We start from the raw sequence: 14,165 nt of genomic DNA on the forward strand, positions 1-14,165 counted from the left end.
ATGTAATATTTTCCTGAATGAAGGCATGTATTTCTGTATTGTACATAAGACTTGAACTACAGCATGACTCCCCTTTACAATAGACATAATACTAGTAATACAGCCGCACAGAATCTAATGAACATAATAAAAACATCTAAACCTGTCAATTTAAACTAGAGATATCTGTTTTTCTGCTGAGTCTCAATCCACCGGTTCCACAGGAAGTAGTTTGGAGGATTGGGGTTCTGCGATTTATTTGCTGACTGTATTTCAGGGGTGTCAAACTCATTCCACGGAGGGCCTAGTGTCTGCAGGTTTTTGGTTTTTCCTTTCAATAAAGCCCTAGACAACCAGGTGTGGGGAGTTCCTAACTAATTAGTGATGTTAATTCATCAAGCTGTACCTGTAGTTAGTACTACATCCACCCAGGTCTCTGTCACCAACACTACAGCTGTACCTGTAGTTAGTACTACATCCACCCAGGTCTCTGTCACCAACACTACAGCTGTACCTGTAGTTAGTACTACATCCACCCAGGTCTCTGTCACCAACACTACAGCTGTACCTGTAGTTAGTACTACATCCACCCAGGTCTCTGTCACCAACACTACAGCTGTACCTGTAGTTAGTACTACATCCACCCAGGTCTCTGTCACCAACACTACAGCTGTACCTGTAGTTAGTACTACATCCACCCAGGTCTCTGTCACCAACACTACAGCTGTACCTGTAGTTAGTTCTACATCCACCCAGGTCTCTGTCACCAACACTACAGCTGTACCTGTAGTTAGTACTACATCCACCCAGGTCTCTGTCACCAACATTTACATTTACATTTAAGTCATTTAGCAGACGCTCTTATCCAGAGCGACTTACAAATTGGTGCATTCACCTTATGACATCCAGTGGAACAGCCACTTTACAATAGTGCATCAGATCTTTTAAGGGGGGGGGGGGGGGGGGGGGGGGCAGAAGGATTGCTTTATCCTAGGTATTCCTTGAAGAGGTGGGGTTTCAGGTGTCTCCGGAAGGTGGTGATTGACTCCGCTGTCCTGGCGTCGTGAGGGAGTTTGTTCCACCATTGGGGGGCCAGAGCAGCGAACAGTTTTGACTGGGCTGAGCGGGAACTGTACTTCCTCAGTGGTAGGGAGGCGAGCAGGCCAGAGGTGGATGAACGCAGTGCCCTTGTTTGGGTGTAGGGCCTGATCAGAGCCTGAAGGTACTGAGGTGCCGTTCCCCTCACAGCTCCGTAGGCAAGCACCATGGTCTTGTAGCGGATGCGAGCTTCAACTGGAAGCCAGTGGAGAGAGCGGAGGAGCGGGGTGACGTGAGAGAACTTGGGAAGGTTGAACACCAGACGGGCTGCGGCGTTCTGGATGAGTTGTAGGGGTTTAATGGCACAGGCAGGGAGCCCAGCCAGCAGCGAGTTGCAGTAATCCAACACTACAGCTGTACCTGTAGTTAGTACTATATCCCACCCAGGTCTCTGTCACCAACACTACAGCTGTACCTGTAGTTAGTACTAAATGCACCCAGGTCTCTGTCACCAACACTACAGCTGTACCTGTAGTTAGTACTATATCCCACCCAGGTCTCTGTCACCAACACTACAGCTGTACCTGTAGTTAGTACTAAATGCACCCAGGTCTCTGTCACCAACACTACAGCTGTATCTGTAGTTCGTACTACATCCACCCAGGTCTCTGTCACCAACACTACAGCTGTACCTGTAGTTAGTACTAAATGCACCCAGGTCTCTGTCACCAACACTACAGATGTACCTGTAGTTAGTACTACAACCACCAGAGGGCCACCTTTGACCCTGTCCCTGTATATAAGCAGGGGTTCATAAACGTTTTCAGCCTGAGACACAAATTAGAAATTCTATGTTATTTGGGACTCAAGGTTCTGAAAATATACAACTATGTGTAAATATTGGTACATTTCATTGCCCTTATGCCTAAAACAAATGCAATATAAACAAAAACAAATACAATTTATTTCAATAACCATATAAATAGCTATTCATGTTTATTTTTCCCCATTAAAAACACTCATATCTGTCTAAGTTTGAACTGTTGCTGTTAAAATACAATAAATAATTTTCATTCTGAACCCGAATAAACTGATTAATCACATCACACAGATGAATTACAGTACACACACAGACACACACACTCACACACACACACACACACACACACACACACAGACACACTCCGTTTTTGATCGTGCAACCCTAAGTAACAGTACAGATGAAAAATGATCTGACCTACTGTACATCTTACTGTGGAAAGTATTTTTGAAAAAAAGTCTAAGTTGGAACTGCTGCTGTTGAAATACTCATTACTCAGCACTTTCCCACACAAAACACATTGTGGGAGCGCCTTGTTATTCCTCAAAGTTTGTTTGAAACCAAGAGAGAGAAACTCATGGCTGTATTTGCGTTTCATGAGGATTGAGCTCAGTCAGGACTGGAGTGATGGCGAGCAGGAATGACAAGTCAGTGGCTGACAGCGCATCATCTGCTGCTGGACGAAGTGCTGCAGTTTGTGGGTGCGGAGGGATCTTCAAGAAAACTGCAGAAAAAAAGATCTGGTAACCCGCGAAACGCACGAGCATCTCCCATGCGCGCAGCTGCTAAACTGAGCAGTGACCATTGCTAAGCAGAGACCGTTGCTAAGCAGAGACCGTTGTTAAGCAGAGACCGTTGCTAAGCAGAGCGCGTTGCTAAGCAGAGACCGTTGTTAAGCAGAGACCGTTGCTAAGCAGAGCGCGTTGCTAAGCAGAGAGCGTTGCTAAGCAGAGACCGTTGCTAAGCAGAGAGCGCACTGAACAGTGAGCTCAGTTGTACTTGGACAAATCAATTCCAGAAATCAATGAAATAATGATACATTTACTCTGACACGTCGCGACCCATACTTTAAGAAAGGCTGATCTAAGGATCTGAGCTTTCTCTCCTCCTGTGTAATAGAGTAGAGCTATAGAGTTGTGTAATAGTTCATGTAGGTAGATGTCATGTGCAATCGGTTGTGCTAAGATAATGAGAGTTAATGACTATAGATACTGGTATGTATGTGTATATTCTGTTGTACTAAGACACTTTAAATATACCGTTTTTTGTTGCTGTCATAATACAATATGTGGAAGTTTTTCTTCCCCCTTCATATTCGATCATATTATGTTTAATTGAATTTACCTTTTAAATCTCTGAACTGTGGAGATCTTAGCTCTGTCTCAATTAATCTTTCCTTCAGTCCTCGCATCCTCTCTCCTCGCCCCCTTCACAAAACTCATTGGATAATATGTTCCAAGTGGAGGGACCTTGGACCTTCTCTTCTAATAGGGTTGACAAAGAGGAGAGGAGATAGGATGCGAGGAATCCCAGAAATAACTGATTGAGACTTAGCCCTTTTCAGAGGATTGGCCTAACAGAGTGCTTTCACAGTAACTTGGCCTAGACCTCAAAGAACAAGCAAAAGCACACGTGTGAAGTTCCCCCTAAAAAAAAGCTGACTGGCAGAAATACCTATTGAGAAAGATTGAGACCTACATTTCACACACAAGACCCTGAATAACTATCCACGCCGATAGAAAAAAAGCCCCTATGTGGCTAGTCTGTTGTGGGGTTGCTAGCTAGCCTGTTGTAAGGGTAAATATCTAGCCTATTGTAGGCTCACTAGCTAGTCTGTTGTGGGGTTGCTAGCTAGCCTGTGTTAAGGGTAGCTATCTAGCCTGTTGTAGAATCACTAGCTAGTCTGTTGTGGGGTTGCTAGCTAGCCAGTTGTAAGGGTAGCTATCTAGCCTATTGTAGGGTCAATAGCTAGCTTATTGTAAGGCCTTGTAAGGCCTTGTAGGTCTGTAGGTCAAGAAAGATCATCTGTTAACAAGAAATGGTATCGGACTTCAAATAAGTCACATGGTACCACAGTGGAGTGTCAGGAGGAGACCTTATAATCCTGACCACTCTTCCACTTCTCCTTTTCTTTCACCAAACGTTCCTCTTTTCATCTTTCACTTTCCCTGTTGTTGTTGTGGAATATGCAAACTGAATGTCAAATCTAAAGAATGTGCTGCATTAGCAGACTCAAGTCAGGTCCCGTATTTATCACGTCTCAGAGGAGAAGTGCTGATCTAGGATCTGTTTAGCCTTTTGATCATATGACACTGTCAATTATCAAGTAATATTTTTGTCTAACCACATTGGAACACTAATCTTTAAGGACAAGAACTGGCAGTGGTTTGAGCAAAGTATACTGCTATTGTTTTCAGGAATGTTAACCTACGGCAGGGACAGGAGGGGTGGAAGGAGAAATGGGTGGGATGATGAGAAAGATAGGAGGGATGATAGGAGGGACAGGAGTGGTGATAGTAGAGACAGGAGGGGTGATAGGAGGGACGGTAGGGGTGATAAGAGAGACTGAGAGGCGGTAGGGGTGAAAAGAGAGATGGAGAGGCGGTAGGGGTGATAGGAGAGATGAGAGGGGTGATAGGAGAGACGAAAGGGGTAGGAGGGGTGATAGATGAGAGGGGTGATAAGAGAGACAAATGAGAGACAGGAGGGACAGGAGTGTTGATAGGAGAGACAGGAACAGTGACAGAAGAGACAGGAAGTGATAGGAGAGACAGGAAGAGTGATGGGAGAGAGACAGGAGGGGTGATAGGAGAGACAAGACGGGTGATAGGAGAGACGAGAGGGGTGATAGGAGAGACGAGAGGGGTGATAGAAGTGACAGAAGGGGTGATAAGAGAGTATGGAGAGGTGATAGGAGAGACGAGAGAGACAGGAGGGGTGATAGGAGAGACGAGGGGGTGATAGGAGGAACGGGAGGTGTGATAGGAGAGACGAGAGGGCTGAAAGGAGGGACAGGAAAGGTGATTGGAGGGACGAGAGGGGTTTACTCGGCCTTTACTCGGCCTTGTCTCAGGATTGTAAGTTGGTGGTTGAAGGTATCCCTCTAGTGGTGCGGGGGCTGTGCTTTGGCAAAGTGGGTGGGGTTATATCCTTCCTGTTTGGCCCTGTCCGGGGGTATCATCGGATGGGGCCACAGTGTCTCCTGACCCCTCCTGTCTCAGCCTCCAGTATTTATGCTGCAGTAGTTTATGTGTCGGGGGGCTAGGGTCAGTTGGTTATATCTGGAGTACTTCTCCTGTCTTATCCATTGTCCTGAGTGAATTTAAGTATGCTCTCTCTAATTCTCTCCTTCTCTCTTTCTTTCTCTCTCTCGGAGGACCTGAGCCCTAGGACCATGCGTCAGGACTACCGGGCATGATGACTCCATGCTGTCCCCAGTCCACCGGGCCTTGCTGCTGTTCCAGTTTCAACTGTTCTGCCTGCGGTTGTGGAACCCTGACCTGTCCACCGGACGTGCTACCTGTCCCAGACCTGCTGTTTTCAACTCTTAATGATCGGCTATGAAAAGCCAACTGACATTTATTCCTGATTATTATTTGACCATGCTTGTCATTTATGAACATTTTGAACATCTTGGCATAGTTCTGTTATAATCTCCACCCGGCACAGCCAGAAGAGGACTGGCCACCCCTCATAGCCTGGTTCCTCTCTAGGTTTCTTCCTAGGTTTTGGCCTTTCTAGGGAGTTTTTCCTAGCCACCGTGCTTCTACACCTGCATTGCTTGCTGTTTGGGGTTTTAGGCTGGGTTTCTGTACAGCACTTCGAGATATTAGCTGATGTACGAAGGGCTATATAAAATAAACTTGATTGAATTTGATTTTGAATAGGAGGGACGGGAGGGGTTATATGAAAGACAGAAGGGGTGATAAGAGAGTAGGGAGAGATGATAGGAAAGACGGTAGGGGAGATAGGAGAGATGAAAGGGGTGATAGGAGAGACAGGAGGGGTAAGAGGGGTGATATGAGAGACATGAGTGTTAGGAGGGGTGATAATGAGAGGGGTGATAGAAGAGATAGGAGGGACAAAAGTGTTGATAGGAGAGACAGGAACGGTAATAGGAGAGACAGGAGGGGTGATAGGAGGGATGGGAGGGGTGATAGGAGAGACAGGAAGGATGATCGGAAAGACAGGAAGGGTGATAGGAATGGACGGGGAGGGGTGATAGGAGGGACGGGAGGGGTGATAGGAGGGACAGGAGGGGTGATAGGAGAGTATGGAGAGGTGATAGGAGAGACAGGAAGGGTGGTAGGAGAGAGGAGGGGTGATAGGAGGGACGAGAGGGGTGATAGGAGAGACAGGAGGGGGGATATGAATGGACAGGAGGGTTGATAGGAGGAATGGGTGATAGGAGAGACAAGGGGGGTGATAGGAGAGACGAGAAGGGTGATAGTAGACACAGGAGAGACAGGAGGGGTGATAGGAGAGACGAGGGGGCGATAGGAGGAACGGGTGTTGTGATAGGAGAGAGGAGTGGTTATAGGAGAGACAAGGGGTGATAGGAGAGTATGGAGAGGTGATAGGAGAGACGAGAGGGCTGAAAGGAGGGACAGGAAAGGTGATTGGAGGGATGAGAGGAGTGATAGGAATGGACAGGAGGGGTGATAGGAGGGATGGGTGATAGGAGAGACGAAAGGGGTGAAAGGAGAGACAGGAGAAACAGGAGGGGTGATAGTTGCGACAGGAGGGGTGATAGGAGACAGGAGGGGCGATTGGAGAGACGAAAGGGGTGAAAGGAGAGACGAGAGGGTGATAGGAGAGACGAGCGGGGTGAAAGGAGAGACGAGAGGGTGATAGGAGAGACGAGCGGGGTGAAAGGAGAGACGGGAGGGGTGATAGGAGAGTTGTGAGTGGTGATTGGAGAGACGAGAGGGGTGATAAGAGAGACGGAAGGGGTGATAGGAGAGATAGGAAGGGTGATGGGAGAAACATGAAGATAGATAGGAGGGACGGTGGCAGGGAAGTGTGATGTGAAATCACATGATTTCATGATAAAATGTTTTGGCAGTGAGGGTGTGTAATGTGAGGTGTCCTACGATGAACATCAACAAGATGCGTGACCAGCATTGTTAAAAAGACCTACACAAAGTGCCATCTAACTGAAGTGTCTGTATGCTCAGAGACAGTGATGCACTAAACAAACAATGTGTGACTATGTGCTCTTTGCCACCTGAAGCACAACAATGGTTTCAGTTCTGTACCCTCCTCATAACCACCATTAACCACAAAAAACGGTTTTTATTCAATCTGAACATACCGGTTGATGTCTAAAAGAAACAATAGCAAAGCACTCGCCGCTACTGTTTTGGTAGAGAAATGAGGTACAGGCCTGGAGAAATTCATGGACAGACCTATGGCTACTACAAGGACTGACCCTCCATGATATAAACAAGTACAGTTTAACCATGTCTTGAGGCTATACAGTGTTAGTTTACATTTACATGTGTGATGTGCATGTCTTCATTCACCCAGGTATATGTATCTGTCTCCAGGTGCAACACATTGCAATTAGGGGCGGGGCTTGGCTGATACACACCTTGCGTTGGGTCAGTCTACAAATCTCCATGATGTGTGAAGGTTGGTGTGCCCTGGGAGGATGGAAGCTGAGATGGTTTCGGTTTTATTCAATTCCAGTGTGGCCTGCTGGCGTTTGTATGTGTAGTGGTGTGTGGGTAAAATCACTAGGGAAGCCCCCCCCCCCCAAAAAAAGCCATATTAAAATCTATGTGTTGTGATATTGCGTTGGTTGCTCTATAACCTGTTAATTCATCAACCTTGAGACTGTGATATATAGGCATCAGGCCGAGACAATAAGACACAGTGGCAGAATAAATTCAACCCCACCTTTGATTCAACACAAAACTGGATAACAACCTCTGTCCAGTGAAGTCCATAAAGCATATTCCATGTACAGTAACACAGATACATGACCTACAGCATGGTCAAGCAAGTTCATGTTTTAGGACCACTAAACAACTAAACTACTATTGATTTAGAACCACAGAGAGTTACCACAAGTCGCAAAGAAAACAGGAGCTGCCTCCACTATTCCAGCACTATTTCAACTTCAACATTTCAACGTCATCAAATCACCTCTGCTTAGTCTAATAGGGTGACGACTAAAAGATTCTAAAACCAAATTTAGTCCAATCAACGAAAGTTAAATATGATGTGGCTGTACATGGTTCTGATTTGTGTGGGTGTGTGTGTGTTTGCGTGCGCGTTCGTGCAAGTAGAAAAACATGTTGACTCACCCTACTTGTAGAGAATCGCCAATACCATCCTCCTCTCTTTCATGTTAATGAAACGGTCTATCACTCTGTCATACAGTACAGGCTTTTATTTTTTGTTGTCCTAGGCTACCTGGATAAAATGCTTGCTCGCTAGCCTAACTTCCATTCATGGATATCTTCAGCTAGTTAACATTAGCCTTCCACATCTAGCTACATATTGAACTTCCATCCAGGCGCACAAAAATGTGTGAGTTAATGGTTAGATCAGAATCACCATTATAGTCATTGGCCAGTACGGAGAATTAAGTACAACCACAAGTCCAAATCCCTATCTCCATCCATGGCTAACTGAGGACAGGGCCCATTTTAGCTAGCCTGTGGGGTCGCTAGCTTAATTTAGAGTGGCTACTGTAGCTAGCCTTTGGTAGGGTGAATAGCTAGCTTATTGTAGGGCCTTGTGGGGCCCACTGTAGGTCAAGAAATATAATCTGTTTTACAAGAAATGGTATTGGTTTTCAAATAAGTCACATGGTACCACAGTGGAGTGTCAGGAGGAGACCTTATAATCCTGACCACTCTTCCACTTCTCCTTTTCTTTCACCATACGTTCCTCTTTTCATCTTTCACTTTCCCTGTTGTTGTTGTGGAATACGCAAACTGTATGTCAAATCTAAAGAATGTGCTGCATTAGCAGACTCAACTCAGGGCCCGTATTTATCACGTCTCAGGAATGTATAACTATGGCAGGAACAAGAGGGGTGATAGTAGAGACAGGATGGGTGATAAGAGAGACAGGAGGGGTGATGGGAGAGACAGGAGGGGTGATGGGAGAGACAGGAGGGGTGATGGGAGAGACAGGAGGGGTGATAGGAGAGACAGGAGGGGTGAGAGGAGAGACAGGAGGGGTGATGGGAGAGACTAGAGGGGTGATGGGAGAGACAGGAGGGGTGATGGGAGAGACAGGAGGGGTGATGGGAGAGACAGGAGGGGTGATGGGAGAGACTAGAGGGGTGATGGGAGAGACAGGATGGGTGATGGGAGAGACAGGAGGGGTGATGGGAGAGACAGGTGGGGTGATGGGAGAGACAGGAGGGGTGATAGGAGAGACAGGAGGGGTGATGGGAGAGACAGCAGGGGTGATGGGAGAGACAGGAGGGGTGATGGGAGAGACAGGAGGGGTGATGGGAGAGACAGGAGGGGTGATAGGAGAGACAGGAGGGGTGATGGGAGAGACAGGAGGGGTGATGGGAGAGACAGGAGAGGTGATGGGAGAGACAGGAGGGGTGATGGGAGAGACAGGAGGGGTGATAGGAGAGACAGGAGGGGTGATGGGAAAGACAGGAGGGGTGATGGGAAAGACAGGAGGGGTGATAGGAGAGACAGGAGGGGTGATGGGAAAGACAGGAGGGGTGATGGGAAAGACAGGAGGGGTGATGGGAGAGACAGGAGGGGTGATAGAAGAGACAGGAGGGGTGATGGGAGAGACAGGAGGGGTGATGGGAGAGACAGGGGGGGTGATAGAAGAGACAGGAGGGGTGATGGGAGAGACAGGAGGGGTGATAGTAGAGACAGGAGGGGTGATGGGAGAGACAGGAGGGGTGATGGGAAAGACAGGAGGGGTGATGGGAAAGACAGGAGGGGTGATGGGAGAGACAGGAGGGGTGATAGGAGAGACAGGGGGGGTGATAGAAGAGACAGGAGGGGTGATGGGAGAGACTAGAGGGGTGATGGGAGAGACAGGAGGGGTGATAGTAGAGACAGGAGGGGTGATGGGAGAGACAGGAGGGGTGATGGGAGAGACAGGAGGGGTGATGGGAGAGACAGGAGGGGTGATAGTAGAGACAGGAGATGTGATGGGAGAGACAGGAGGGGTGATGGGAAAGACAGGAGGGGTGATGGGAAAGACAGGAGGGGTGATAGGAAAGACAGCAGGGGTGATGGGACAGACAGGATGGGTGATAGTAGAGACAGGATGGGTGATAGGAGAGACAGGATGGGTGATAGGAGAGACAGGATGGGTGATAAGAGAGACATTAGGGGTGATGGGAGAGACAGGAGGGGTGATGGGAGAGACAGCAGGGGTGATAGGAGAGACAGGAGGGGTGATGGGAGAGACAGGAGGGGTGATAGGAGAGACAGGAGGGGTGATAGGAGAGACAGGGGGGTGATAGGAGAGACAGGAGGGGTGATGGGAGAGACAGGAGGGGTGATGGGAGAGACAGGAGGGGTGATGGGAGAGACAGGAGGGGTGATAGTAGAGACAGCAGGGGTGATGGGAGAGACAGGAGGGGTGATGGGAGAGACAGGAGGGGTGATGGGAAAGACAGGAGGGGTGATGGGAAAGACAGGAGGGGTGATGGGAAAGACAGGAGGGGTGATGGGAGAGACAGGAGGGGTGATGGGAGAGACAGGAGGGGTGATGGGAAAGACAGGAGGGGTGATAGGAGAGACAGGAGGGGTGATGGGAAAGACAGGAGGGGTGATGGGAAAGACAGGAGGGGTGATGGGAGAGACAGGAGGGGTGATAGGAGAGACAGGAGGGGTGATGGGAGAGACAGGAGGGGTGATAGGAGAGACAGGGGGGTGATAGGAGGGACAGGAAGGGTGATAGAAGAGACAGGAGAGGTGATGGGAGAGACAGGAGGGGTGATAGTAGAGACAGGAGGGGTGATGGGAGAGACAGGAGGGGTGATGGGAAAGACAGGAGGGGTGATGGGAAAGACAGGAGGGGTGATGGGAGAGACAGGAGGGGTGATGGGAGAGACAGGAGGGGTGATGGGAGAGACAGGAGGGGTGATGGGAGAGACAGGAAGGGTGATAGAAGAGACAGGAGGGGTGATGGGAGAGACAGGTGGGGTGATAGTAGAGACAGGAGGGGTGATGGGAGAGACAGGAGGGGTGATGGGAGAGACAGGAGGGGTGATGGGAAAGACAGGAGGGGTGATGGGAGAGACAGGAGGGGTGATGGGAGAGACAGGAGGGGTGATGGGAGAGACAGAAGGGGTGATGGGAAAGACAGGAGGGGTGATAGGAGAGACAGGAAGGGTGATGGGAGAGACAGGAGGGGTGATGGGAGAGACAGGAGGGGTGATGGGAAAGACAGGAGGGGTGAATGGAAAGACAGGAGGGGTGATGGGAAAGACAGGAGGGGTGATGGGAGAGACAGGAGGGGTGATGGGAAAGACAGGAGGGGTGATGGGAAAGACAGGAGGGGTGATGGGAGAGACAGGAGGGGTGATAGGAGAGACAGGGGGGTGATGGGAAAGACAGGAGGGGTGATAGAAGAGACAGGAGGGGTGATGGGAGAGACAGGAGGGGTGATGGGAGAGACAGGAGGGGTGATAGGAGAGACAGGAGGGGTGATGGGAGAGACAGGAGGGGTGATGGGAGAGACAGGAGGGGTGATAGGAGAGACAGGAGGGGTGATGGGAGAGACAGGAGGGGTGATAGGAGAGACAGGATGGGTGATAGGAGAGACAGGATGGGTGATAGGAGAGACAGGAGGGGTGATGGGAGAGACAGGAGGGGTGATGGGAGAGACAGGAGGGGTGATGGGAGAGACAGCAGGGGTGATGGGAGAGACAGGAGGGGTGATGGGAAAGACAGGAGGGGTGATAGAAGAGACAGGAGGGGTGATGGGAGAGACAGGAGGGGTGATGGGAGAGACAGGTGGGGTGATAGGAGAGACAGGATGGGTGATAGGAGAGACAGGATGGGTGATAGGAGAGACAGGATGGGTGATAAGAGAGACAGGAGGGGTGATGGGAGAGACAGGAGGGGTGATGGGAGAGACAGGTGGGGTGATAGGAGAGACAGGATGGGTGATAGGAGAGACAGGATGGGTGATAGGAGAGACAGGATGGGTGATAAGAGAGACAGGAGGGGTGATGGGAGAGACAGGAGGGGTGATGGGAGAGACAGCAGGGGTGATGGGAGAGACAGGAGGGGTGATAGGAGCGACAGGAGGGGTGATGGGAGAGACAGAAGGGGTGATGGGAGAGACAGAAGGGGTGATGGGAGAGACAGAAGGGGTGATGGGAGAGACAGAAGGGGTGATAGGAGAAATGGGAATGGTGATAGTAGGGTCGTGGCAGGTACGGGAGATTTAAAAATCACATGATTTCACGAGGATATGTTTCTGCAGTGAGAGTAGGGCTGGGTGATATGGCCTAAAACTCATATCTAGATTTTTATATGTTCTCTCTAAATTAAAGGTCAAATACACTGCGTTAAAACAGTCAAAAAAACAGTCAAAAATAATCTAATTAATTCAGAGGTTGTGATATTAAACCTAGGCTGAACATAGGCCTTCCACAACCATATGACCCACTAATTATTTTATTATTTGATCTAAATAGTTGTACCTGCTTTTTTTTGCATTAATCATTGATCTGGCTTTCAGGTCTGTCTATAAAAATGCCCTTATTGTAACAAATTTAACCAGAACCATGCATAACGCACATTTATTAATAATGTAGCAAGCATTATGGGAAATTAACACCGGTCTCATAAACAATCTCTCAAGCATAAGACCACGTGCTAGTGAGCAGCCGGCAAATATTTATATTTCAAGTTTAGTTAACTTGGATCTAGGTATAATTTCACAAGCTCAGAATTTAGTTAACAAGGCAAACCGTTGAATTGTTATGAACACACCCTTCCGTCTCCAACTGTCTGAACAGCATGCTATTCTGTCCACTTTGTTCCCTTCTGTCCGTCTCCAACTGTTTGAACAGCATGCTAGCCTGTCCACTTTGTTCCCTTCTGTCCGTCTCCAACTGTTTGAACAGCGTGCTAGCCTGTCCACTTTGTTCACATGTTGAAATCAAGTGGCCTACCTTATTTCTCAGAATGAGAACGCGTTGCCAAGTCCTTATATAATTGTTATATGCTTATTGCACATTTATAAAACACAGACTAAACAGCTAGTATAACAATCTTTATTTGAGTAAAATGCTGCTAGCGATACGTGGTACCGTAATGCGCATGACAAACTGAGCATTCATTTTCCAGAATTAATGTTCATTGGTACATCTGTTTCAGTAGTGTCAGCTCTGCTCGATATTTGAGGAGTCGAAGAAATATCTATTTGACCTTTATTTAACTAGGCAAGTCAGTTAAAAACAAATTCGTATTTACAATGACGGCCTACCCCGGCCAAACCAGAACGATGCTGGGCCAATTGTGCGGTCCCCGATGGGACTCCCGATCATGACCGGTTGTGATACAGCCCGGGATTGAACCACTGATAGTGGCGCCTCTATCAGTGTGATGCAGTGTGTTAGACCGCTGCGCCACTCTGGAGCCCCAGGGTCCTAAATGTTCACTTTTCCTCTATTACAGGTCAATAATGTCTCCATGTGTTTCAAGTGTCCATACGACCGATTATTTTGGACCAAACCTCAAATGCAAATTGCGAGTTTGTCAGAGGAAGAAGTGATCTCTCATCTTTGTTGTTGTGAGTGGTAGGTGGAGGGACTTGGGAGAAAGAGGCAAATCGAGAGGTTTCACTCTCGCCAAAAACTGTCCAAAATAAGCCCAATGCGTTTCTTTGCATTTATTTTTAACCTTGTCGCATGCCTTCCCGCCTTTGACACAACAACTCCTATTTTTAAGGCGGAGACATGAGCATCTCGTCATTATATACAGATCTCTGGTGTAAATGGGAAGGTGTGGATGGCTGAGCTCGTGCAGAGGTTTCTCTCACACCCCCTCTCCCTTGATTTAGCTAGCTAACTAGCATAATTAGCTGTATACTGGTCGAGATGGCTTGCTCGCATTGGTGTGCAGTTGTAACTTGCTTGTATAGCTAACTAACAAACAAACAAATATTTGCACTGTCAATTGAAGACGCAGTGCCCAAGTCTCATCACATCAATCCTCAGCACTTGGAAAATCATATCAAGCGAATGGTTTTACGCACGCTCAGTTCTTGGGTCTCGAGCACTGCACGAGTGAAACTTTTGAAATGGAAGTTACGGAACTCCCTCGTGTGCTTCTGTTATGGGGAAAAGTCCTCAATTAAACTCTTGTGAAAT

This window comes from Salvelinus fontinalis, chromosome 42 (assembly GCF_029448725.1).
Source record: "Salvelinus fontinalis isolate EN_2023a chromosome 42, ASM2944872v1, whole genome shotgun sequence".
NCBI lineage: Eukaryota > Metazoa > Chordata > Actinopteri > Salmoniformes > Salmonidae > Salvelinus > Salvelinus fontinalis.